At 48.7% G+C, this 27,633-nt stretch overlaps 1 protein-coding gene across 2 annotated transcripts in view; it reads right to left on the reverse strand.

Annotated features, from left to right (window-relative positions):
* LOC140427083 (teneurin-2-like) overlaps nt 1-27,633 on the reverse strand; it is a 3,867,843-nt gene that overhangs the window by 3,469,229 nt on the left and 370,981 nt on the right. The window contains exon 5 of one of the 2 annotated variants that reach the window (XM_072512581.1): nt 27,205-27,373. The exons of the other annotated variant lie outside the window; for it this stretch is intronic. The gene's annotated coding sequence lies outside the window, so the exon portion shown is untranslated. The remainder of the gene's footprint in view (nt 1-27,204; nt 27,374-27,633) is intronic. 2 annotated transcript variants of the gene reach the window in all.

Here is a 27,633-nt window from a genome sequence, read left to right on the forward strand (position 1 = left end):
CACCTCCAGCGGACCCGCCGGGGCCTCCGCTCCCATTAACGAGTGCAGCATCGTGCTCACATATGCCCCGACGTCTGCTCCTTCTGCACCTTCAGGAAGACCAAGAATCCTTAAATTATTCCTCCTCACGTTATTCTCCAGCACCTCCAGTCTTTCCACACATCGTTTATGGTGTGCCTCGTGCATCTCCGTCTTCACCACCAGGCCCTGTATATCGTCCTCGTTCTCGGCAGCCTTTGCCTTCACGACCCGAAGCTCCCGCTCCTGGGTCTTCTGCTCATCCTTTAGCCCTTCGATCGCCTGTAATATCGGGGCCAACAGCTCCTTCTTCATTTCCTTTTTAAGTTCTTCCACGCAACATTTCAAAAACTCTTGTTGTTCAGGGCCCCATGTTAAACTGCCACCTTCCGTCGCCATCTTGGTTCTTGCTTGCCTTCCTTGCCGCTGCTCCAAAGGATCCACTGCAATCTGGCCACTTCCCTCTCCTTTTTCCATCCGTTTCCAGGGGGGATTCCCTTCTGGTTTACCGCACAGTGCTTCTAGCCGTTAAAATTGCCGTTGGGCTCTTATTAAGAGCCCAAAAGTCCGTTCCACCGGGAGCTGCCGAAACGTGCGACTTAGCTGGTCATCGCCGCACCCGGAAGTCCTTTCAAGGAAGTACTTAAGAACAAAGAGAAAGCAACCTGCTCCGCTGAGTTAATAGATCCCTGCAGAACTATGTAAACTAGCAATCTCAATCCCCCCTTTGAAACTGCCACGACCTGTCAATCAAATAGCTTTTAGGAGGCAATGGTGCTTGAAATTGAATGTGAGCAATGCACTTCAAAGCTTTAAGCCTTCTCAACGCACATACTTTAAAGTGCAATAACATTGACTGTGAAAAAAAAACCTTCAAAGGTTTTACCACATTAAAGGGAACATTTTTAACTGCATCTCACAAATCTTTGAACTTGGCATATTGACAGATTGTTTAAAGGCTTTAGGGGTTTAGATAGGATCACTTTCACTTTATTATGAGAGATGTGTATTTCTGAGATACTGACTGTTTAATGAATTTAGGGGTACAGATGAGAGCACTTACACTTTATTATGAGAAAATCTTAATTCTTAGATCCTAACTGACTGTTCAAAGGGTTTCAAGGCTGCAGATGGGGAGAGCAGCCAAAGGAACCTGTGCCCCTCCAGCCCAGCACCAGCCCCCACCTCCCATGAAGGGCCTCCCTCTGCACCCTGGAGGCAATTGTAGGGAGGGTACTTACCCCCTTACCATCCCTCGGACTGCCAGGTCCCAGATTGGCACTGTCAATCAATGCACGGGGCCTTAATGTCAGAATTGAGGGGGTTGGGGGAATGATGGAGTGGGGCTGAAGGGTGGACTAAGGGGGTGAGGAGAGAATGAGGGGTGCTGAAGGGAGGGTTTGGGGGTGAGGGGGGAATGAGGAGGGGCTGAAGGGGGGAACAGGGGGTGATGAAGGATGGTACTAAGGGGGGGGGGGTCGTGCCCTGCAGTGATCTGGTGGGAGGGGGAGGGGTGCAGCAGCATTTTTGGACTGAGGAGCCCTTTAAACATGGCCACCAGTCTCTGAGGTGAAGAACCTGTCAGAGAGATTAGGTTCTGTCCCTTTCAGTTCCAGCATGGAACTTGCTGTGCCATGTAATAGCACTGAAAACCCGTTTGAGGCAAAAATAAATCAAAGTGCCATTACAGGGCACGTCAGGGTAGCTCCTAGCACCAGCGGAATAGCTCTGGTTTTCCCGCTGGCAAGGGAACTTAGTCACAGATCAGGAGAATCACACCCCAAGTCATCAACCAAGGGAAAATGCAGTTGACTTTCGCCAATGCAGAAGCAATATTTCAGCGCTTTTTGAGCCTAACTGTAACAGAAGAAAGATCATCCTCATGGCTGAAAACGTGGAGAATGAACTGCAGACAAAAGTGCAACAAGAAAAGCTGTCTGCTCTCAGAATTTTGTGCACAGAAAATGATAAACCTCATTGTTTATCATTTGAGGACATCATCAGTGACTTTGCCAGCCAAAAGACTGCAAAAAAGGTTTGTGTGCAGGTTGTATCACTGCTTCCATTGAGGAAGTGCTGATCAGTGTAAATGCTCCTTTGTTGCTGCAGTTCAAAAGTTTTCATACATGCGAATTAAGAAATCTATAAGTACTTAATAATGCGAATCAACTACCTGCAAGATATACATTTAAATTAGATTATTCATTTTTCATTGTGCCTCGCCGATGTGTACATTTAAATATAAAGTTTTAATATTTCTATTTTCATTGTGCTTTTTGTTCGAATAATACCCTTTCTTCTGGGAATGCTGTGGGCTGTCTAAACCTTGACATAACTTAGGGCCTCACCATGTCAAAATCCAGCCCAGACTATGAGCCCCTGAGTCCTTTTAAAAGGAGGACACAGGGAAAAATTGAAGGAATTAACTCATTTACATAGATAGGCAGAGAGATTTCAAATGATTGGTCAGGTGTGATCCAATCAGATTGCACCCATAATAACTAGAGAGTCATGATGGCTGCCAGCATTCTTACCTTCTGCACTTCAGAACGAAGATCAACAACCTTCAGGGTTAACATTGGGTGGAATTCTCCCATGACCCCAGTGGTTAGATCAATGGCGGGCAACTGTGGGTGATGGGGGGTAGGGGCGCTAGAGTTCAGCAGGAGATTCAAACATCACACTGGTGTGAAATTACAGCAGGACCTTCCAATGCTGCTCGCTGAGGTGGATTGGGAATCCTGCTAGAGGCAGGCAGGAAACCGATTTACATCTCGCTAACGGGATGCAGCTGAAGGCCCGGCAGGAATTTTCATCCCGTGCCCGATTCTCCTTTACACCAGCAAAAAAACACGCCACCCCGGTACACTTCTGGCCTTGTGGTGTGCAAAAGACATTACTTACCCAAAGAAAGCCTGGGACTGCCTCCAGAGTTTGGGATGGAGAACAACAAAGACCCTGGACCCTGGGACACATCAGCAGGGGCTGTGGAGAGGATCTATCAGGAGGATCTTCCGAGTTCAGTGTCTTCGAGGAGATAGATCATCGATCATAGAATTTACAGTGCAGAAGGAGGCCATTCAGCCCATCGAAACTGCACCGGCTCTTGGAAAGAGCACCCTACCCAAGGTCAACACCTCCCCCCTATCCCCATAACCCAGTAACCCCACCCAACACTAAGGCCAATTTTGGACATTAAGGGCAATTTATCATGGCCAATCCACCTAACCCGCACATCTTTGGACTGTGGGAGGAAACCGGAGCACCCGAAGGAAACCCACGCACACACGGGGAGGATGTGCAGACTCCGCACAGACAGTGACCCAAGCCGGAATCGAACCTGGGACCCTGGAGCTGTGAAGCAATTGTGCTATCCATAATGCTACCGTGCTGCCACCTGCTAGCCACAGAGTGTTCCTGGAGCTCCATCCACTTTCTTCAGGAGGTCCTTCTTCTTTCTTGAATGGCGAGTCAGTGATGTCAGGAGCCTTTTCAATATGGCATCTGGATACAACGGTGGGACGCATGTCATCAAGCCCACTTCATCATGGAAGACAGCGCAAAAACCTTGGATGCATTATTATACTGGGAATGGAAGATACGGCGCAGTTTCACATTAGCCTCCATAGCGGGAAGCTACCCCCATTCCCCACCTCCACCATGGGACTTAGTTGCGAATGGCAGAATTTCACTTGTTGTTTCTCGCTTCATGGATGCTGCCAGACCTGCTGAGTATTTCCAATACTTTTTATTTAGATTTCAAAATCCTCAGTTTTGCATCGGTTTATAATCAGCTGTGCAATTTCCAAGGGGAACGACTTGAAATGCAAAATGAAATGAAAATCGCTTATTGTCACAAGTAGGCTTCAAATGAAGTTACTGTGAAAAGCCCCCAGTCGCCACATTCCGGCGTCTGTTCGGGGAGGCTGGTACGGGAACTGGTACGGGAGGCTGGTACTTGATGGATAGTTCCACGAGAAAATAAAGCACATTTACAAAAGGAATTGAGCCCATTTTCTTCTCAGTAGTTCTCTACTTCCCTCAGTGAAATAGAGGGGTGCGATTATGCAGCTAAAGCAACTTTTACCTCCACTTTGTTGCTTGGGAATGTACCAAGTATCGTTATAAACTGTGGAAACAGAAGATAAATTTGGAATAATGAATCGTTTCCTTTTAATAATAGCTACTCTATGACAGAATACTTACAAAGCTGCACAGTGTCGGAAATAGTGAGCTGTTTAATGTGGTACGGTTCGTCTCCCTTGAACCAGCACTTGTTATTCTGATAGTATTCTCACTTATTTATGAAGTAGCAGCATTGTTAGGCACCAGGTTGCCAGCTATTCATTTACACCATTCACTTTATTAATGAATCTCCTTTCCAAACACTGGAAGTACACCCAAGGGCATTAATTTACATCTGCTATCATAGAGTTCTGAGTTAATCCTCATTTAATGTGCATTTTAAATCCCTTAGATTATTTGTCCCACTGTTGTTGACCCCTACAGAGATTACCACCTCAGGACTTGCTCCCGATTCTGTCAATACGCTTCACATTATTAGAGTGAACACTCAGAATACTGATGGCAAGTATACTTGCCATTTTCAACTGTTTTATTTCGCTCTGTGGTTTCTGTTGAACTTTTTTTTAAAAAGGCTTTCTTATTCTATTCGCTTTGAAAAGGCCCGTTAAGAATGCAGAAGATTTCCTCTGGCTTTTTTTTTTAAACAATAAAAACTCCAAACTTGACATTTTAGTTGCAATTAAATAGGTAGGAAATCTACTCCGAGGGCCACAGAACTCTAGGCTGCTTTTCAGCAACGGCACCATTACAACCAGTGGAGATCCTCTATCCCCTCTCACCCACCCTCACCTGTCTCTCTACACTGATCTCGACCAAATCACCTGGAAGATCTAATGGTGGGTCTTCACAGATGCAACAACTCAGTTCGGGAAAAATAAAGACAAAATATATTTTCTCTCAATCTTATTTCCACATAGATAAAGTCAGATGTCACTGGAACAAAGTGTACTCCCTCCAGACTTCCTTTCGTTTATCATTTAAATTCATTGAACATTTTCTCAATAGCCTCTACTGGGAGCTCACTGATTCTCGCCAACCCTTGCAATCCACTGCCATGCATTTTAATTTACTTTACTTTTCAGCAAAACATTAGTCAAAATTATTTCAGGCGGAGACAATTCTAATAAAAAACCCTCTTGCATTTCCAAAAATTTTGATTCTGAAGCAAGGCTTGCTCATTCAAATTTGAATGCATACATGCATACATATAGGTACTTACCAATTAAAACAACTCAAAGTGTTTCATGCAATAAATTACTTCACAGATGCAATGTTGTTAGAAGATATGGTGGACTGTCTCGAGCAGGAGCATCCAACAATAAGATCTGGAACGTATACCTACATTGAAATGTAGCAAAAACGTTCTGATGCGCTTCGCCAAAGCAGACAGAAATGGACACCTGGTTAAAATAGGAGATATTTGGAAGGGTGGGTAAAGATGTGGATTTTAAAGGTCCTTAAGAGGGAAAAGGAGTTGTGGAGGCAGAGGGGTTTAGAGAGAAATATCTAGAGTACGAGGCCTAGGCTGCTGAAGGCAAAATAATCAAAGTATTGACAGACGGGGAGCCATTATTGATCAATTCTGAGCCAAAGGATGGCACCTTTACCAACGTACATTTAAGTGTCAGCTTCAATTACTCAATTATGGTTTCAGACCCTGTCACGGTTCAGTTCCAAAGATCAGCTGTGAACAACCAAACTCAGTTGATCATGTATGGCTCTGAACGAGCCGGGTTTGGAGCTCCCGTCCTGCCCTCCGAGGTGAAGGATTTTTAATTTTTAATTTTTACCCTTTTACAACAACTTTCAAATGGCTGCACTTTGCAAGACAGCAGTGAATTGGTTTACTGCCGAAAAATCAACCATTTCATGACAAGTCAAAACCATGAAGAATTAAGATGAATGAGAAATGTAATCAAAGCGGTTCGGCTCAAGCTGCTTTTAATGTACAGAACAGGCAGGCAAGCCGGAGGTGACCTTTCAAAATACCAACACAACTGCTGTAATCTAGCCTTTGTTTTCCATGATTTTTTTTACAACCTGTTAAAGTGGAGGCATTAGTGTAACTGAGCCCAGAGTCTTCGAGGCAGCAGCCAAAGCGTTCAGTTGTGATAGATTAAAAATTGGGGGAAAATGACAGGAACTCAGTACAAAACACATTTTTGCTTATTGAGTGTTGCACAATGACGTGACCCTGAGAAACTCGAGCTTCCTCTTTCTAAATACCATTCTGTATTGATTTTATTCTCACAAAACATCCACATGGGATTCTCAATTTTTCCACAGTTAGACTGAGGCGTGCTTTGTGCTTTGAAGAGGGGGAAAGAAATAACTGCGGAGCTTGAGATTCCTTCTCAATGCACTAAGTAAACATGTATTCAATTAAACATCAAGATTATTTGAAACTCGGCCTTGATTTTAAAGAGGGAGGGATGGGTATTGTGGTGCGTGCGAGCCCTACAGAAAGATCGTCAGCCATCAATGAAGGGCAGGTGGACATTGTTTGTACAGTACGGCTGGGGATTCGGTGCATGAAAAAGGATACAATATAAAAATTGTCGACCTGGAATGATTGCAAATACAATCAGTTCGAAACCAATAGAGGGAGAGGGAGAGAAAGAAAAAGAGTGAAAGGCAAATTGCATTTAAAAAGTGTCCTTCATGGCCACAGGACACCCCAAAGCACTATACAGTCAGTGAAGTAATTTTGATGTGTAGTGACTGTTGTAATGTGGGAGATGCAACACAACAAGCTCCCACAAACAGCAGTCTGACAGTGTGACAGCTGCAGCATCTGGGATTAGTGATCCTCGGGTGGATGTCAGTGTTTGTTGGGAAGGTCAGTGGTATCGTGAGGAGGGGTGTCTGGATGCAGAGGAATCGATGACTGGGAAACCAATTGGGCACAGTTATATTTAAAATGAAGCTGTACTCTATTCTGTTAAAGACAGCGGAAGAGAAATAAACTGAAACTCCCAATTCATTTCTGTCTGCAATCAGTGTTGTTTTGGAAAGGTAAATAAATGCATTTCTAAGTCCTCTTTAGCCTGTGGTCAATTTTAAAGAACCAGCAGCAGTTTCATGGGTTTAAATTAAGAGGATTATTAACACACACTCACCCCCAAAAAATCTAAATGCCACATCAGGCACACCCTCAAGAAAAATACACTTAAAGAAGATAGCGTATTTTTACTAAGGTTAAACCAAAATAATTGTTATCAGTTCACATGTATGGCATGTTGTCGGAGATCAGTCATAATGGTCCAGGTACAAAAGGATCTTGACCACTCCTGAATTGTGGTTGTGCTCCTCGCATTAGGAGGTTAAATCTCTTTACAGATGGATGCAGACTTTTGGTATGAAGCTGGGAGGCCTTTAAAGACTTCATAGTCTCCCCCTTCTTACTTAGACAAAGGTGACACTATCTTTACTGCACTGCTGGCTTGTGCTGTTCCTCTGTAGACTTCCCAAGTCTTTTTTGGGTCTTTTGATCAAACCCTGTTTTGATCAAACCCAGTTTCAGTCACATGACCAATATAGGTTTTGTCTAACCATAAGGGTTTGGAAGTCCAAAGACATCACTACACAATAGAAGATAAATGGGGAGACATCACTTTTATGTTGTGGATAACTGGTCTCTTCCTCTCTCTTTTATGAATTACTAATCTTCGTGAGAAGCCTAGAGGTCTATTGACTTAGGTTTTGAGCGAATTACAGACAAATAATCACACACATAAATTCAACAGATAACATGCACGTTGGTATGTCCATTCCAGCGGGAGGCCCCAGCAAGGATGATTCAATTAGAACTTTCCGTAAGTTTGGAATAGTCTGTGTTGATTAAGTAGAGGTCACCTGACGCTTGGTGGCCATCTTAGCAAACCTGTAAGTGCCCATTTTAAAATATAAATGACAGTTCCAGAGGCATCCACAGGAAAACAGGCTATGTTTGAAGTTATGAGTAGAACATACCTTCCCTGGGCATGACAAGTGCATGAAGCCTCATTCAATATTTAAATGACCAACATATCTGCTGGGAGTTAGTTGGCTGCTCATGTTCCATTACAATTAAAAGTGGACAGATTAAGTTTGAAATTTAAAATAAATTGCATCCTACCTGACCTTTGTTGGGGGGGGGGGGGGGTGTTAAAATTCCCCTGACATTTTCTAGAATTAACAGAACTGTGGAATCCAACATCTCAGCTCCATAATAGTTATGCAGTGTAACAGCTCCAAATAGCTGTTATAGCAGGTCCTCTATAAATTTTGTCAATAGCAGTTGAAATCACAGCATGCATTGAGCCCATCCTTGAAAAAATGCTTTGTGCTTTGTAACAATAATGGGAAAAAAGTTTTTACCTCAAAACAATTATGTAAAACATTGCATTTGCCTCATTTTTCCTCAAAGTGAAGATAGTTCACAGCTCCCTCAACATCAAAAAGAAGCAACCAGCATCTAATAATTTATTCTGCTTGGCGGCTTGAGGATGTCATTACGATGACACACAATACTCTTCTGCAGCAACGTGATAAGATAATACATAAAAGCTCTCCATATTTAATCCATCATGCAAGACACAATGATTAAGTAACTTTACAGTTGATAAAATTATTGAAATCCACCATCAACCCCACATTTCTCTCATTGGATTTTTCTCTTGAACTGTGGTCCTTTTGCTAAAGAAAAAGCATTATATCTGTCATTTAAATGTCACCATCTAAAACAAAGTATGCATGTTATCGACTGTAAGGTGCCATAAAATTACAGCTATGAAATTAAAGTAAGGAAAATGAAGATCTTGCGAGCAGCATTCAGGTATTAATGCGTTCCCCGCTTGTCTTTTGTTTCTGAATTAAGGGCAGCGTTTATCTTTTTAAAAAGAAATAATTTAAGCAGGGAAGAAGTTTAAGGAGGAATATCGTTTTAAAGAAAACGCAATATGGTAAATACAATTTTAAACTGACGGTTAATGTAATAATCCAGCTCTTATTTTTAACTGTACAGAATAATGCCGCATTAGCTTTCTCCGCAATTGTTTTTTGCGAAAGGCTATTTCTCGCTTTTGGGACGGGATGGGGATCTGATATTTCAAGATACAAATGCAGGTTGATCATCATCAGATTACCATGTATCTTATGGCATTCAATGAACACAATGGCTGCCACATTCGCCTACAGTACTGCATTTCAGAATTTTTTTTTTTCACTTGAAGTGTAATCACAGGTCTCATTGAAGAGAGATAGAACATTAAATTTCAACTGCCTTCAAGGTCAATGTAAATTCAATGCTTGTTTACCCTCACTATGTTAGGACAGTTCTGGGGCGAAATTCTCCCGAAACGGCGCGATGTCCGCCGACTGGCGCCCAAAACGGCGCCAATCAGACGGGCATCGCGCCGTCCCAAAGGTCCGGAATGCTCCGCATCTTTGGGGGCCGAGCCCCAACATTGAGGGGCTAGGCCGACGCCGGAGGCCTTTGTTGCCCCGCCAGCTGGCGCGGAAATGACATCCCCGGGCGGCGCATGCGCGGGAGCGTCAGCGGCCGCTGACAGTTTCCCACGCATGCACAGTGGAGGGAGTGTCTTCCGCCTCCGCCATGGTGGAGACCGTGGCGGAGGCGGAAGTGAAAGAGTGCCCCCACGGCACAGGCCCGCCCGCGGATCGGTGGGCCCCGATCGTGGGCCAGGCCACCGTGGGGGATTGTGAGGGATATTTTCCTGTCTGCCGCAGGAATCGTCACAGATGGGACGGAAAATTTGACGTCGCACTTGAATTCTCTGGTTTCACAGCAAGCACGAGCGGAAAATCCCACCCTGTTAATATTGTTCTTTTTCTGTCCTTTCGGCCTCCAGAAATGCAAAAAATATAAGGAACTAGAAAGTGTGCAATAGGTTTCATCATTGTGCCCAACATAGAATCCCATAAAATTCATTGTCGAGGAAAGATCCACACAACTGCACAATGAAACCAAAGATAAAAAGTGACACTTTGCAATATATTCCTCACATTGCCATCCCTGTCTGGCTGCCTTACACAAGTTAATTCATTCTTAATATAAACTCTTACCGTAAGAATGAATTCCACAAGATATATAATTATCTAAGTCTATACATGCCCAAATGTTCTGGTGAAGAATTGTTAACTGGTGTGTTCCCTCCACAGATGGTACCTTTTGTTTCAAATATTTTCTGTTTTATTAAGCTTTCCAATAATTACAGATATTTTATTTGCTATCGGGAGGTGTTTATTCTCTTTTGAAGGAGATAATTCTGGGCGGCACAGTGGCGCAGTGGTTGTAAGAACATAAGAACTAGGAGCAGGAGTAGGCCATCTGGCCCTTTGAGCCTGCTCCGCCATTCAATGAGATCATGGCTGATCTTTTGTGGACTCAGCTCCACTTTCCCACCCGAACACCACAACCATTTATTCCTTTATTCTTCAAAAAATTATCTATCTTTATCTTGAAAACATTTAGTGAAGGAGCCTCAACTGCTTCACTGGGCAGGGAATTCCATCGATTCACAACCCTTTGGGTGAAGAAGTTCCTCCTAAACACAGTCCTAAATTTACCTCCCGTTATTTTGAAGCTATGACCCCTAGTTCTGCTTTCACCCGCCAGTGGAAACAATCTCCCCACATCTATCCTATCTATTCGGGGGTTACCGAGTGGTGGGTGTGCGCGATCCGGGGGGGGGCCTACCTTCTTCCGCGGCAGGTCGCTGTGTCGCTACGCCATGTTGCGCTGCACCAGCGCGGAAACGGCCACCACGCGCAAGCGCTGGTGCCAAAATGACTGCCGCGTGCATGCAGGGCCGCGTATAGGTGCCGGAGCTGCGTGCAGCACTCCAGCACCGTGCTGGCCCCCTGTGGGCCACTGAATCGCTGGGCCAAGAGGCCCGTTGATGCCGGCTTGAAATACTCCGGTGTTTATGTCGGGGTCAACTCTTCGCCGGGATTTTGGAAAATCCCGGCCAGGGTGCTGCTTCAGATGGTCGGTGCAGACTCAATGGGCGAATGTCCTCTTTCTGCACTGTTAATTCTATAATATAATGGAATATTTTTTAAATAATAAATCTTCCTGTCCCACAACATTCAAAAACAAAGTCATTGGAAAATAGTAGGATATACATTCCAACTAGTCAGAGGTGAGGAATGGAATAGACGAAAGTGAACTTGCAAATTCAGTGGCGATCCACACTGTTGGATTTGCACCATTATTGCGCTCAGCAGATTTTTCAACAAGTATTTTAGAGTCACAACTTCATTTGAGTATTATAATGAATTTTTAAATAAAATAAAAGCTATGTTTAGACTGCGTACAACCTTCACAATCTGAAGAAGGCCAATGGAAGTCAGATGAGATGTTACAGGTCAGATACTTCCTGTCATTTCTTTTTGTTTTAACTTTGCAGTGCGTATTTCAATTCAGGCTTAAGTTTTTAATTTTGCTGGTGTTTCTCTTATGTTTACAAAATTTGCAATTTTCCTGAACTCGACAAATCTGGGCGCGATTCTCCGATTGCGGGACAGAGTATCCGCGCCGTCGTGAACACCGTCACGTTTCACGACGACACGAAACGGGCACGGGCACTCGCGATTCTGTCCCACACAGGGGGCCAGCATGGCGCTGGTGCGGTTCACGCCCTCCAGCCTCACTTCCTGCCGTTCACTCGGGGCGGCGCCAACCCATGCATGCGCGGTGGCTTTACGGAACGTGCCGGCCCTGACGCAACATGGCGTGGGGGTTCTGGGGCCGGATGCGGGGGGTGGGGGGGGGGGGGGGGTGGGAGAGAGGCCAGCCCGCCAATTGGCGGGTCCCGATCGTGGGCCAGGCCCCAACGGAGGCCCCCACCCCCCCCGGGGATGGAGCCCCCTCCCCCCCCCACAAAGGCCGACCCCCCCCGACCCTTCGCGCAGAGTTCCCACCGGCAGCGACAGGTGTGGACGGCGCCGGCGAGACTCTGCTTTCTCTGCGCGGCCGCTCGACCCATCCGGGCCGGAGAATCGGGGGCCCGACCTCGTACAACAGCCCTCGACCGGCGCCACGCCAAACGAGCAAATGGTGTCGATTCTCCGCACCTCGGAGAATTGCGCGCCGGCATCGGGGCGGCGTGACGCGGTTGCGGCGATTCTCTGGCCTAGCGCGGGGCTGGGAGAATCGTGCCCATGGTCTGCAAATTCGTCATGAAGCTCATTATCATTGAAGGGCAGAATAAAGTGAGCCAGGAAACAAGGAATGATGGAAATGGTGGCTCTTAAAGTACCAAGTGTTCAAGGAGGTGAGAGAATGTAACTAGTTTGACAACACCTGGCTTTGAAGCACCTCACCTCAGTTTCCTGGTTGAGGTTACACAAGGTTAACTTGTCACAGCTCACTAATAGCAATCAGCCATGGCAAATGACAATGTCATCAAGCTTGACACGCAGCTTTCAAACACAATGACAGAAGGGAAATGATAGCGCAATGCAGTCACAGTTAATGTCTCCATTGCTCTTTGATCTTAGCTTTTTCTCTCCAGAATGTACTGATTATTCCTGGGAATAGTTCCACAGCTGCTGCTGTCTTTTCAGGGCCTTGTCAAAGTAGCTGTCCTCCGTCTGAGTGCCGAAACAGTGAGCATCAGGAAAGCTCCATGAGAAGGGAATGGGCTCATCACAGTCTAACCCTGCCGACTCCAGGAATTCCAAAGCCTCATCGAGCAAGGACCTCTATGTGAGATAATTGGGTTCCTGTTGGGCTGGTTGACTGTAAAGTGCTATTATATACCTTTGCAATCTTAATGAATAAGGTAATATATTTATTTTAATGCATGTGACTGTCTTTATAAATCTCTCACAGGACAAAGTATAGACAAAATACAAGAGGAAGGGAACTGATGTCGTGAGATCACAAGCTGTGGGTAGTTTATCAGATATTGGATGTTCGCCACTACCAAGAATAAGAGTCAGCTCTGTCTGGGAACCAAGGTCAACCCCAACCTCACTAGAATGCTGTGCGAAGAAAAGGAAAGTTTGGTACCCATGCTGCAGAACAGGATGATGGGTATTTCACAAGGACCATTGATCACCTTGGATGCCAAATGCCTCCAGTGTAAAAACATGCCCCCTGTGTGTTGCTACAGCTGCACCTCGTAATTGTTTGAAGAGTTAAAACAAATAATGAAGTGAGAGGGGTAATCTGAAGTTCAGAACCTGAACAAGCAGGAAAATCATGGATGTGGCATTTCTTTGGTTGAATTTGGGTGTAAGCTGGCAGTAACAAGACTGGAACCAGCGGAGCATGTGTGGTCTTTTACAACCGTAAAAAACGGTGTGCAACCTTCTCCGATTCTGGCACCGGTGACAGAAACCCCGCCTCCCGCGCCGAAAATAGATGGAGAATGGGCGGGTCCCGGGCTGCACATGCACACGGCTGAAAACCTGCAGCGATCACGCCGTACAACACGGCACCAACCGCGCGTGGACTTAAACCGCGATCCGCGACCACACAGCCCACCCTCTGGCCACCCCATACCCCCCTCACTCCCCACCAGTCCCCCAGCCCTCGCAGAAACTCCAAAGGCCAGCGGCACGGATCCCGGCCGAGTGTGGCAGCACTGGACACAGTCTGCAGCCGGCACACCCGGTTCACGAATGCTGGGACCACACCGCGCCCTCGGGAACTCTGCCCATCGGGGGCGGAGCATCATGAGTGGGCCGGCCGATGAGGCGCCAACAGCATTGCGACTGCGCGTGGAATGCATCATGACAAGGCCATTTCAGAGGGGGCGGAGCATCGCAACCCAGCGTCAAACCAGCGCCGGCCCCGATTTCGGTGTCGGAGCCCATTCTCTGGGCCAATTGCCGAACACAATTTCGGCGTTGGGCTACAGAGAATCCCACCCAATAGCTTTGGAATTGAAGACACAATAAGATGGAGGCAGAGAATTTAAGCACAATTCATTTGACTGCTAATGTTATGTCAATTGTATTTTTAATGTTGAGGATTAACAAGTGGAGGATATTGCTCGATTAAGTATCTTGAGCACATGTAAAGAGGAACTGCTGGGTCAGTTGGTTAGGGAGTAAAGTGCATTGATTCATTCTGTGTACATAGGATTTCCGTCTCGTTTCATACTTCACTATTTGGCTTGGGATCCAATTCTCAAAGGTAACTGAAATACTGACAGGACTTGCAAGGCAAAGGGCATGACTGTTCCTCCCTCGGCCCACTCCCTCACCCTATCTCCACAGCCCAATAATCCCACCTAATATTTCTGGACACGAAGGGGCAATTTAGCATGGCTAATCCACCTAACCTGCACATTTTTGGATTGTGGAAGGAAACCGGGGCATCCACAGGAAGCCCACGCAGAGAGGGGGAGAAAGTGCAAACTCTGAACAGACAGTCCCCCCAGGCTGGAATTGAACCTGGGTCCTTGGCACTGTGAAGCAACAGTGCCCACCACTGTGCCACCATGCCACCCTTGTAAGGTAATGCAAGGTTCATTTGTACCCTGAAAGCTGTTGCTCAAATTTTCAGTGTGCCAAGCCTCATGTATCTTTAAGTAAAATGATAACTATTATTAATATATAGTTAGCTTTAAATGATTGAACAGACAGCCGAAAAGGATTTAAAGGAATTAATTCTTACACCACTGGGTAGCGATCTAGAATGGAATATCTTTACTCAGGTCAGGGACAGCGAGGCCAATTACACTCCTGTACTGAAATCAGAAAACTGAACACAGATCATTCAAAATTAATTTGAACTACCAGGTTTCTGTTATTCACAGGACCTCAATAAGATTCAGAACCAGGGGCGAAATTCTCCGGAAACGGCGCGATGTCCGCCGACTGGCGCCCAAAACGGCGCAAATCAGACGGGCATCGCGCCGCCCCAAAGGTGCGGAATGCTCCGCATCTTTGGGGGCCGAGCCCCAACCTTAAAGGGCTAGGTCGGCGCCGGACGAATTTCCGCCCCGCCAGCTGGCGGGAAAGGCCTTTGGTGCCCCGCCAGCTGGCGCGGAAATTACATCTCCGGGCGGCGCATGCGCGGGAGGGCTAGCGGCCGCTGACGGCATTCCCGCGCAGGCCACCATGGGGGCACCCCCCGGGACCAGATCGCCCCGCGCCCGCCCCAGGACCCCGGAGCCCGCCCGCGCCGCCTTGTCCCACCGGTAAGGTAGGTGGTTTAATTTACGCCGGCGGGACAGGCAATTTATCGGCGGGACTTCGGCCCTTCCAGGCCGGAGAATCGCGCGGGGGGGCCCGCCAACCGGCGCGGCGCGATTCCCGCCCCCGCCGAATATCCAGTGCCGGAGACTTCGGCAACCGGCGGGGGCGGGATTCACACCAGCCCCCGGCGATTCTCCGACCCGGCGGGGTTCGGAGAATCTCTCCCCAGAAATCAAGGGGGAGAATTTGGGTCCTTGGCACCACTGGAGAGTGGAAGTTAGTGTGATGCAATTCTCTTTGCCCTCCCCTCATTTGACCACAACAGGTATTTAGTTTTACAAAGATATATTTGCCAAGTCAATGATGTTTAACTGTTTAGTGTGTGATCATAAAATAACCAGACAGGTTTTCTTGAGTTTAACAAAGAAAGAGGTTAGCTCTACTATACTTAAACCAATCGACGTAAAATAATAAAGTACGCTCCAAATTTCATGCATACGCACACACAAATATATATCACAGAATGTGAAGGATAAATTAATTAACTTTTAGTCCAGAGAAATAAAAGGGTTATAGAAATAGTTTGATAACTTGGCTGGCTTTCGGCATAATTTGGTGGACTCGCAACTTTCCCTTGGTGATCCAGATGATTTAATGGTGTAGATGGATGATTTGGAAGTTTTCCTGGAAATAGTAGTGCAGAGTTCTTTCCTCCATGGAGTCTCTGTCTGCAGCAAGGGAGTCCCTAGGTTGTCACGGTCAACAAACAATTCCTCTTACTCAGCCAGGGTCGCACTGTTCAAGTGATTCGGTTTAGCATAGTCCCATTGTACCTTGATGAGTTCATGTCTGGGAATCCCCTGTTGAATATTCCAGGTGATTGCCTTATTGCCTTCCTAATGGGGACAGGATAGGTGGCTCACTCATACTCTCCTGAGGACATTGTCCTTGATGGGTCTTTGAAGGTATGGTGTCTCCATCTCAGTGAATTGCAATGTGAAAATACATTGATGCAAATTGGGTAGCCTTCTTTGTTGTGACCTTTAAGTCACACTTTTAGTCTGTTTCACAAAGTCTCTGTTTCGAAAAGTTCAGTTCAGCTTTCCAGCTGATGGATTGAAAATCATCATTTGGCATACAGCAGATTTTCATGACACTGAAGGCCCTCCAGTTCGGCATGTCGGGCCTCCAGCTATTTCCAGTACCACCTGCACTCGGCCCTTGCTGGGAAGAATATTGGTGCAGGTGCCCCTGCACGCATTGGAGAATCAGAGCCTTTGTTACATCACTCAGCCCTAACAGGTTATTCGAGGCTGTATTTGCACAGTTGGAGCACGCAGATCCATTCAGTGTGTTCACATGTCGCTCATTAAAGAGCATTCTCTCAGCTGAAAGAGCGACCCAGCACAAGCACCAATTAAAGAACCGGGCGATGACTTGAGGCTCCTATGATTTATTTATGACGAATTAGTGGAAGTATTGTGCTGTGTTTTTGGAAGTGCTTTTTGGAGAGTTGGTGCTGACAATCAGGCAGGACATAGGAATCGCTGCCCAATCTAGGATGGCTGAGGTTGCAACGCCTGTTGGTTCTTAACATGATCATGGGTTAGAACAGAATTTGCCAGGGGAGGTCTTTGAAAAAGGAAGAGGAGGACGCCACTCAGAAAGCTCATTCAACTGAAGGCTATTCAGGACTACTTCTCCTACATTCACCTGATCCAGGAGAAGTACCTGAGGTAACCAAGGTTTAAAAACGAGGTGATCACTATACTGGGCTACTGCCTAGATTCTGACCTGAAGTCTCACGTCAGGGGCTGGGGAAAATGGCCCCACATATGGCTGCGAAGGTCATGGTCACCTTATTTTTAGTACATGCCGGGGTCTTCCAGCTGGGAATGGGAGACAGCTCCAACACTTTTCAGTATTTCCATCCGTCAAAGCATCTGGGAGGTCATGGAGGCCATCTCCACACGAGGTGTTTTCTCATTCAATAGGGACAAGCAGAAAGAACATGGGGCTTCACCAGGATAGAGGGATTCAGGATGGTGCAGGTCAGCATCACCTGCAACATGTGGTTCTATGGGTTTCCCATGACAACAGGGGGAGGGACAGCAATGGTAAAGAAATCCATTCCATAAATTTGCAGAGACCGCCATTCCAGTTAATGCCGACATTCAGGACTTGTTGAACATCTGCCAGTTGGCTATACCCATCGTCATCAGGCTTTATAGCTGCTTGAGGAACAGTTAAGGGTTACCTCCTCTGTAGGTAGCTGATGAACCACTTCTGCCTTGTCACCACTCAAAGATAGCCTGGTGACAATGAGAGCCACATGAAATATCATCAAGCAGGCAATCAGCCTGCTGAAATAACAATTCTATTGCCTTGAATAGCACGCTGGAGCAGACCTTGAAGTTCATGCAGGTTTGCTGCAAAATCTATAGCACAGTAAGTTCTGGAAGTCTCGGAATCTGGAGTCAAACTCAAAGGAGGTAAAGAAGAGCGGGACAGGAATAGGAGGAATCCTGGATACTTTTGCTTTGGGTTATGAGAGAGCACACTTTAAGACTTTATTTTCAATCTAACTACTTGCCTTTGCCACCATGGAAGCACGAATCACCATGATGATTGTGAAAAGCACAATATAAATGCAAGTCTTTTTATCTGGTCCATGGTCACCACTGAATGCTATAAAACACTCAAAATGTTTCTGCTTCTCAGCAACATCTTTATCCAACAACCAGTCCTATTGTATAAAGAGAATTAAACTATTCACCCTTCAATATACCCTTAGTGCCTGTCTTATTGCCAGTGATTATTATGTCCAGATTCTGACTCTCAGGTATGTGCTGGGCCAGTACATGAGCTGGTGAGTGTCAGATGAAGGGATGGTGCTTATTCATCAGCGGTGTGGTATGTTCTCGCTTTATCTCTCTCCTCTTCCTGGGTATTCTGTGACTGGCTAGGCGGCGGTTCTTGGGTATCTGGGGTGATGTGTGGCAGTGAAGTGATGTTGTGGTGGGGGAGACAGGAAGCAGGAGATTCACTGCCACATCATTTACTCCTTTCACTTTACGCCAAATATTAGGTTAAAAAATGAGGAAGGAGTTGAGAAAGAGCCGAAGAACCATCATCCTTGATGATTCTGGACACCATGGCCTTTGTCCCAGCCAGTCCCATGGTTTGCGGCACCATGCTCACCTTTGGGTGTTGCGGATGGAGTTGTGTTTTTTATATTATGGATGAAGTTGTCGTGCAAGAGAGAGGGCTGACGCAATTATTGTGTAGCACTGTGATGGACAGAGCTGAATAGCTGCTGATATGTGGAGACACTGTGAGTTGGTTGTGAGGCTGCCAACGTAGGAAGGTACGTACAGGTGAGGCGGACTATCTGAATGTTAGGCATGAATCCTGAGTGTTAGGGAACGCTGCGGGTGTGATGCAGTGAGCAGCATGAGAGACTGATAGTTTGGTGAGGATGAGCGATAATGTGACGATACGTTCACTGACCTTGAGCAAGCATAGCAAGTAATGAAACTTGTGTGGTAGTATGTATTGGGGGTCATGTGGGACTGGAAGCCCTAATGTCATTGGCTGACAGATCCCGGGTCCTGGTTGGCCGTTGACCTCAAGCTCCGCCCTGAAGGCGAAGTATAAGAAGCCGGTGTCTTCCCCCGCAGGCCAGTTTACTATCGAGCTGCTGGGGAACAGACACGCTTAATAAAGCCTCATCGACTTCACTATATTTGTCTCATGGAGTCTTTGTGCGCTACAATTTATTAAGCGTGCCTAAAAAGGACTATGGAGCTCAGGATCATTCCAGAATGCCTGAGGATCAGCCCCACGCAGTGAATGCGGCAGCAGCCTTCAAACACTGGCAGACTTGCTTCGAGGCCTACATCAGGACGACCACCGACCGAGTCTCAGACGAACAAAAACTGCAGGTCCTGCACTCGAGGGTGAGCACGGAGATTTTCACCCTCATTGAAGACACCGACGATTTCCAGACGGCGTTCACAGCACTGAGAAGTCTCTACGTTCGCCCAGTTAACCAAATCTACGCTCGCTACCAGCTCGCGACAAGACGGCAAGCTCCCGGAGAATCGATGGACGAGTTCTACGCCGCGCTGCTGATTTTGGGACGAGCCTGCAGCTGCCTGTCGGTGAATGCAAACGAACACACGGACATGTTAATGCGCGACGCTTTTGTGGCAGGTATGCAATCCTTCCAAATCCGCCAAAGACTTCTAGAAAAAGAGTCGCTAGGACTCTCAGAGGCACGGGCCCTAGCAGCCTCCCTAGACGTGGCCACGCATAATACCCGCGCCTACGGCCCCGACCGCGCGGCAGACCATTGGGCTCCGTACGTACCCGTCGCGGCAAACCCCCTACCCCCCCCCCGGACACCCCACAGGCTTGCGCAGTCCAAACGCCGAGTCGCACCGGGGGCGCCCGCTGTTATTTCTGCGGCCAGGCGAAACACCCCCGACAGCGCTGTCCGGCCCGCGCAGCCATCTGCAAAGGCTGCGGGAAAAAGGGCCATTATGAGGTGGTGTGCCGATCCCGCGAGGTCGCCGCCGTCGCGGGGCCACAGGGAGCCCTACAAGCAGTCTATGCGTCCCAACCCCCCCAGCACGCCATGTGCGACCCGCAGGCGCAGCCGCTCTGGGTCCCGACCACCATGGTCCCGTGAGAACTGGGAGCCCTGCACGCCGCCTACGCTCCCCAACCCCCCTCCCCGCAGCCCATGTACGACCCGCCGCCGGCGCTACCGCTTTGGGTCCCGGCCAACACTCTCCACGGAGAGGAGGGGGTTTTTCGCGTCCCTAACGCCACCCTCACCCCCGTCCCGCGCCCCACGCCTGACCCGCCGGCGCCACCTACTTGGACCCCGACCACCGCTGCCCCCGGTGAGGGAGCTCCTCGCGCTCCTTGCGCTCGCGGCCCCACGCCTGACCCGCCGGCGCCGCCGACTTGGGCCCCGACCACCGCTGTCCCCGGTGAGGGAGCTCCGCGCGGTCCTAGCGCTCGCGGTCCTAGCGCTCGTGGTGAGGGAGCTCCGCGCGGTCCTAGCGCTCGCGGTCCTAGCGCTCGTGGTGAGGGAGCTCCGCGCGGTCCTAGCGCTCGCGGTCCTAGCGCTCCCCAGACCCCCCAGCGCACCATGTGCGACCCGCAGACGCCGCCATTTTGGGTCCCGACCACCACGAGGGGAGGAGGGGCGCCGTTGTGCGACCCGCAGACGCCGCCATTTTGGGTCCCGACCACCACGAGGGGAGGAGGGGCGCCGCCATCTTGGACCGCCCTCGACCTGTACGACGCATGGGGGCGGCCATTTTGTCCACCCCCGCCGCTACCTTGTGACCCCCCAGCCACGTGCAATGTATGGGGGCGGCCATTTTGTCCATCCCCGACGCCATCTTGGACGGCAACAACAGACCCCACCCCACTACTACAACCACGGCTCGCTTCGGTTACGCTCGATCAGGCTCGGCCCCGGACACTCCAGACGACGACGACAACGGTCCTAATTAACGGCCACGAGACGCCATGCCTAGTCAACTCCGGGAGCACGGAAAGCTTTATACACCCCGACACGGTAAGACGCTGTTCCTTGACCACCTATCCCAGCGCACAAAAGATTTGCCTAGCTGCAGGATCCCACTCCGTACAGATCCAGGGAGTCTGCATAGTTACCCTAACGTTGCAGGGGAGCGAGTTCAAAAACTACAAACTTAACGTCCTTCCCCAACTCTGTGCCCCCACCTTGCTGGGATTAGATTTCCAATGTAATCTACAGAGCCTTACGTTTAAATTCGGCGGCCCCATACCCCCACTCACTATCTGCGGCCTCGCTACCCTCAAGGTGCAACCCCCGTCCTTGTTTGCGAACCTCACCCCGGATTGCAAACCCGTCGCCTCGAGGAGCAGACGGTACAGCGCCCAGGACCGGACCTTCATTCGGTCCGAAGTCCAGCGGCTACTAAAGGAGGGCATAATCCAGGCCAGCAATAGTCCCTGGAGAGCGCAGGTGGTAGTAGTGAAGACAGGGGAGAAACAAAGGATGGTCATTGACTATAGCCAGACCATCAACAGGTACACACAACTAGACGCGTACCCTCTCCCCCGCATATCCGACATGGTCAATCGGATTGCCCAGTATAAAGTCTTCTCCACCGTGGACCTCAAGTCCGCCTACCATCAGCTCCCCATTCGCCCAAGTGACCGCAAGTACACAGCCTTCAAGGCAGACGGGCGATTATACCATTTCCTACGGGTCCCTTTTGGCGTCACAAACGGGGTCTCGGTCTTCCAACGGGAGATGGACCGGATGGTTGATCAACATGGGTTACGGGCCACGTTCCCGTATCTCGACAATGTAACCATCTGCGGCCACGATCAGCAGGACCACGACGCCAACCTCCAAAAATTCCTCCAGACCTCCAAAGCCTTGAACCTCACGTACAACGAGGACAAGTGCGTTTTTAGCACTGACCGGCTAGCCATTCTGGGCTACATAGTACGCAATGGGATAATAGGTCCCGACCCCGAACGTATGCGCGCACTCATGGAATTTCCCCTCCCGCACTGCCCAAAAGCCCTGAAACGCTGCCTGGGGTTCTTTTCGTACTACGCCCAGTGGGCCCCCCAGTACGCAGACAAGGCCCGCCCCCTAATACAGACCACGACCTTCCCTCTGTCGACAGAGGCTTGCCAGGCCTTCAGCCGCATCAAAGCGGACATCGCAAAGGCCACGATGCGCGCCATCGACGAGTCCCTCCCCTTCCAGGTCGAGAGCGACGCCTCCGACGTAGCTCTAGCGGCCACCCTTAACCAAGCGGGCAGACCCGTGGTCTTTTTCTCCCGAACCCTCCACGCCTCAGAAATCCGCCACTCCTCAGTGGAAAAGGAAGCCCAAGCCATAGTGGAAGCTGTGCGACATTGGAGGCATTACCTGGCCGGCAGGAGATTCACTCTCCTCACTGACCAACGGTCGGTAGCTTTCATGTTCGATAATGCACAGCGGGGCAAAATTAAAAATGACAAGATCTTAAGGTGGAGGATCGAGCTCTCCACCTTCAACTATGAGATCTTGTACCGGCCCGGAAAGCTGAACGAGCCGTCCGATGCCCTATCCCGCGGCACATGTGCCAACGCACAAATTGACCGCCTCCAAACCCTCCACGAGGACCTCTGCCACCCGGGGGTCACTCGGTTTTACCACTTCATCAAGTCCCGCAATCTCCCATACTCTTTAGAAGAGGTCCGTACAGTCACAAGGGACTGCCACATCTGCGCGGAATGCAAGCCGCATTTTTTCAGGCCAGATGGAGCGCACCTGATTAAGGCTTCCCGCCCCTTTGAACGCCTCAGTCTCGATTTCAAAGGGCCCCTCCCCTCCACTGACCGCAACGCATATTTTCTTAACGTAGTGGACGAATACTCCCGCTTCCCTTTTGCCATTCCCTGCTCCGACATGACCGCGGCCACAGTCATTAAAGCCCTGAACAGCATCTTCACACTGTTCGGTTACCCCGCATACGTCCACAGCGACAGGGGGTCCTCTTTCATGAGTGACGAGCTGCGCCAGTTCCTGCTCAGCAAGGGCATAGCCTCAAGCAGGACGACCAGCTACAACCCCCGGGGGAACGGGCAAGTAGAAAGGGAAAACGGCACGGTCTGGAAGGCTGTCCTACTGGCCCTACGGTCCAGGGATCTCCCAGTTTCACGGTGGCAGGAGGTCCTCCCGGACGCTCTCCATTCCATCCGGTCGTTATTATGTCCAAGCACTAATCAAACGCCGCACGAGCGTCTCCTTGTCTTCCCTAGGAGGTCCTCCTCTGGAACGTCGCTGCCGACCTGGCTGGCGGCCCCAGGACCCATCCTGCTCCGAAAGCATGTGCGGGCACATAAGGCGGACCCGTTGGTCGAAAGGGTTCACCTCCTCCACGCAAACCCCCAGTATGCCTACGTGGAGTACCCCGACGGCCGACAGGACACGGTCTCCCTGCGGGTTCTGGCGCCCGCCGGCACCACGCACACCCCCCCCAACACCATCAACCCAACCGCCCCCCTTCCTGCCACCGCCGCACCCCGCGGCCGCCCCCTTCCCAGGAGGATCAGTCCCCCTCCCCTTTGCACCGACAGCTGAAACCGTACGGCTCCTGGAGGCGACAACACTGGTACAAGCACCACCACCACCGCCGGGGCCGAGGCGATCGACACGGACGACCAGACCACCCGACCGACTCGTGGCGTCGATGTAAAACAAAGATGGACTGTTCAAAGAACATTTTGTTTTTTTCCTATACCCTCTGTAAATAGTTGCAACAGGACAAAACTGTCCAATACTGTACTACCATGTGAAGGTTCTATCCTCCCAGGACCAGCCCTGTAAACCCTTACCACCATATGAAGCATCACCCCGCCGGGTTCATTTTTGACAAGGGGTGAATGTGGTAGTATGTATTGGGGGTCATGTGGGACTGGAAGCCCTAACGTCATTGGCTGACAGATCCCGGGTCCTGGTTGGCCGTTGACCTCAAGCTCCGCCCTGAAGGCGAAGTATCAGAAGCCGGTGTCTTCCCCCGCAGGCCAGTTTACTATCGAGCTGCTGGGGAACAGACACGCTTAATAAAGCCTCATCGACTTCACTATATTCGTCTCATGGAGTCTTTGTGCGCTACAACTTGTTTCAGCACTGTTGGCAGTTGAGGTGAGACTCCTGACATTTACCCCCCCCCCCCCCCGGAACCTGCTCCTATTCTCTTTGGAGGATTTGCCCTGAGGGCCTACAGAACTACCCGTCACATCCCTTCTACCTTGCTGCAGAAATATGGCCCCTCTACCTCCGTCCACTTCAGTTACTAATGCCTCCACCATTGTAATTGTAAACCTGTGAACCCCCCTCTCGGCTAGAGCTCCATATTCCTTTTTTCAGAATGACACTAACAACAATCAGCAACAGCCTCCTGTTATCCGATGTAACTTCCCTTTCAGAGAGACAAACTGTCTTTATAGTGGCACAGTAGTATGGGGGTTAGAACTGCTACCTCACAGCGTCAGGGGCCCGGGTTCTGTTCCGGCCTTGGATGACTCCCTGTGTGGAATTTGTACTTTCTCCCCGTGTTGGGTGGGTTTCCTTCAGGTGCTCCGATTTCCTCCCACGGTCCAAAGATGAACAGGTTAGGTGGTTTGGTCACACCAAATTGCCCCTTGGTGTCCAAAGGTTAGGTGGGGTTATGGGATGGCATGGGGGGGGGGGGGGGCTGGAGTGATGGTGTGGGCCTAGGTAGAGTGCTCTTTGGGACGTCAGTGCAGAGTTGATGGGCTGAATGGGCTCCTTCTGCACTGTAGGAATGCTATGGTTCTATGAAGTGATGGAAGTCAGCTGGGACATGTGCTCGCTCTGTAAGCTCTTAGGCCCCACTGTTGAGTATGCAACCAGCCAGTAATATGGGTCGCATTGGGCTGCATGGGTCTAATCATTTAAATGAAGAGGCAGCATAAAGGTCTGCCTGGTCCCTTACCCAAAAAAGGAAGAACTTTCTCAGCAATATTCTCAAAGAGGTGGACATTCTGGAGGATGTGAAGTGCAAGACTGGACTCTTAGTGGTCAGATGACAGTCTGTTCATCATTTATACAGATAATGAAAAGAAAGATCTATCCCATAAGAAAGGAACACTGACACCTCTGCAAATCGCCCAAATTCTACCTTCACAGCAGTGGGCAGATCACAAGTTGCAATCCCTGTGCTCAAAAGAAAGTGCCGACCAATTTCCAGCCTACATTGTTTTGCAAAAACTGTGTGGGTGAATGCTGTGTGAATATTTCTGGACCATATTTTTAAAAGTCACCTGGTGAGAAAGGTTGCCTGTTCTGCACAGAGCTGCAAGACGGAACGTAAATCAGATGATAAATTCAGTTTCATTTGTTTTTCCATTTATATCTCCTGCAGAATTGGCCCCTTGGTAGAAAGGATTTGTATGGGGGTGAGCCAGCCTTCAACGTTTCACCCAAACAGCAATTCAATGTACCCGAACCTTAGGTAGTGTTGACAGGAAGGTTTCTTTCAGTGGTGACTACAACATTCTGTGCTCACTGGATGTACAACATATGGTAGTCACCACTGATGTATGTACTGTACATAGAGGATGTCGGTGTAGGTGCTTTACGGTAAGGCCCTGTACTACAGGTACGGGGGTAGTTCCCTGCCTGTTGGCTCCGCCCAGTAGGCGGAGTATAAATGTGTGTGCTCCTCGTACTGGAGCCATTTCGTCAGCTGCTGTAGGAGGCCACGCATCTCAGTGTAATAAAGCCTCGATTACATCCAACTCTCATCTTTGTGTAATTGATCGCGTATCACAGCATGGATATCCAATTGGGTTTATTGGATAATGACTGAGCAAGGACATTGAGGTCAACTGTCACCCTTCCTGGTCGCAGCTATTCACTAGATAAATCCATGAGCCATGTGGGGCCCCTCTAAAATCAATTTGATTGGATTGGATTGGTTTATTGTCACGTGTACCGAGGTACAGTGAAAAGTATTTTTCTGCGAGCAGCTCAACAGATCATTAAATACATGAAAAGGAAATAAAAGAAAATACATAATAGGGCAACACAACATATACAATGTAACTACATAAGTACTGGCATCGGATGAAGCATACAGGGTATAGTGTTAATGAGGTCAGTCCATAAGAGGGTCATTTAGGAGTCTGGTGACAGTGGGGAAGAAGCTGTTTTTGAGTCTGTTCATGCGTGTTCTCAGACTTCTGTATCTCCTGCCCGATGGAAGAAGTTGGAAGAGTGAATAAGCCGGGTGGGAGGGATCTTTGATTATGCTGCCCGCTTTCCCCAGGCAGCAGGAGGTGTAGATGGAGTCAATGGATGGGAGGCAGGTTCGTGTGATGGACTGGGCGGTGTTCACGACTCTGAAGTTTCTTGCGGTCCTGGGCCGAGCAGTTGTCATACCTGGCTGTGATGTAGCCAGATAGGATGCTTTCTACGGTGCATCTGTAAAAGTTGGTAAGGATTAATGTGGACATGCCGAATTTCCTTAGTTTCCTGAGGAAGTATAGGCGCTGTTGTGCTTTCTTGGTGGTAGCGTCGGCGTGGGTGGACCAGGACAGATTTTTGGAGATGTGCACCCCTAGGAATTTGAAACTGCTGACCATCTCCACCTCGGCCCCGTTGATGCTGACAGGGGTGTGTACAGTACTTTGCTTCCTGAAGTCAATGACCAGCTCTTTAGTTTTGCTGGCATTGAGGGAGAGATTGTTGTCGCGACACCACTCCACTAGGTTCTCAATCTCCCGTCTGTATTCTGACTCGTCGTTATTCGAGATCTAGCCCACTATGGTCGTATCGTCAGCAAACTTGTAGATGGAGTTGGAACCAAATTTTGCCACGCAGTCGTGTGTGTACAGGGAGTAGAGTGGGGGGCTAATTGTGAAAAATGATAGTCTTCACTAATCTAGGTTCGATAGAGAAAGACCCAAATGGACAGATAACATTCCAGGATTCATTCAAAGTACAATCTCCTTTAAGGGCAGAGAAGACCTCTCATATCAGCCTATGCACTGGCCTCATGATTCAATCATACTGCTCTGCACTCATATTTCTGGCTCACAGCTTGCGGAGCGAACAAAACAATTCCTCCTGACAATCGATTGAAACATGCTGTGTTTACAACTTAAGTACTTCAACTGATGGCAGGTATTGTACCCAATAGAATTTATTGATCCCCGCCTTCAAGGGCAGCAACAAGGTCACCGCTAAGTTGATGTCAGCAGGAACAGTGGTGTCAACATTAAAAGAGAGCAGCCGTTGTCTTGTCAGCATTCCCAGCAGATTCCAGTCAAACCCAAGTACCTGTAAAAGAAAAACCCGATTCTTCATGCATTTATTATTGATGAATATCCTCATTCTATTACTTTTACCTTCTGACCTTCTGATGTAAGAACTGGAGGACTGTGGTTTTGATTGATGTCTAGACACAATGGTGCTTCCCAGTGAAGAACACTGAATGGTAATGATTGATGGGCCAGAGCCGTTTTCTCTCCTGGCCTGTATTAACTTAAAGAGCTGGTTTATTTTAACTGCAAACATCTGAAAGAAAATTAAATTATATGAAGAGATCAACTCAGTGACACCAAATAACAACTCTGCCCATTCTAGAATACTGAATGTTCCCTGACTGCCTTTCCCCCGTTGAAAATAACCAGGGACGAGCGTGCCCAGATGTAAAAGTCATTTACTCTCCCCTAACACAACGTGAAGGTCCAACTACAATGTATCTGTGGTGGAACACCCTTGCAAAGCAGGAAACATATACAGATAAAAGCACCTTGTTTTCCAAAAAATATAAT

This window comes from Scyliorhinus torazame, chromosome 7, assembly GCF_047496885.1.
Source record: "Scyliorhinus torazame isolate Kashiwa2021f chromosome 7, sScyTor2.1, whole genome shotgun sequence".
Taxonomy (NCBI): domain Eukaryota; kingdom Metazoa; phylum Chordata; class Chondrichthyes; order Carcharhiniformes; family Scyliorhinidae; genus Scyliorhinus; species Scyliorhinus torazame.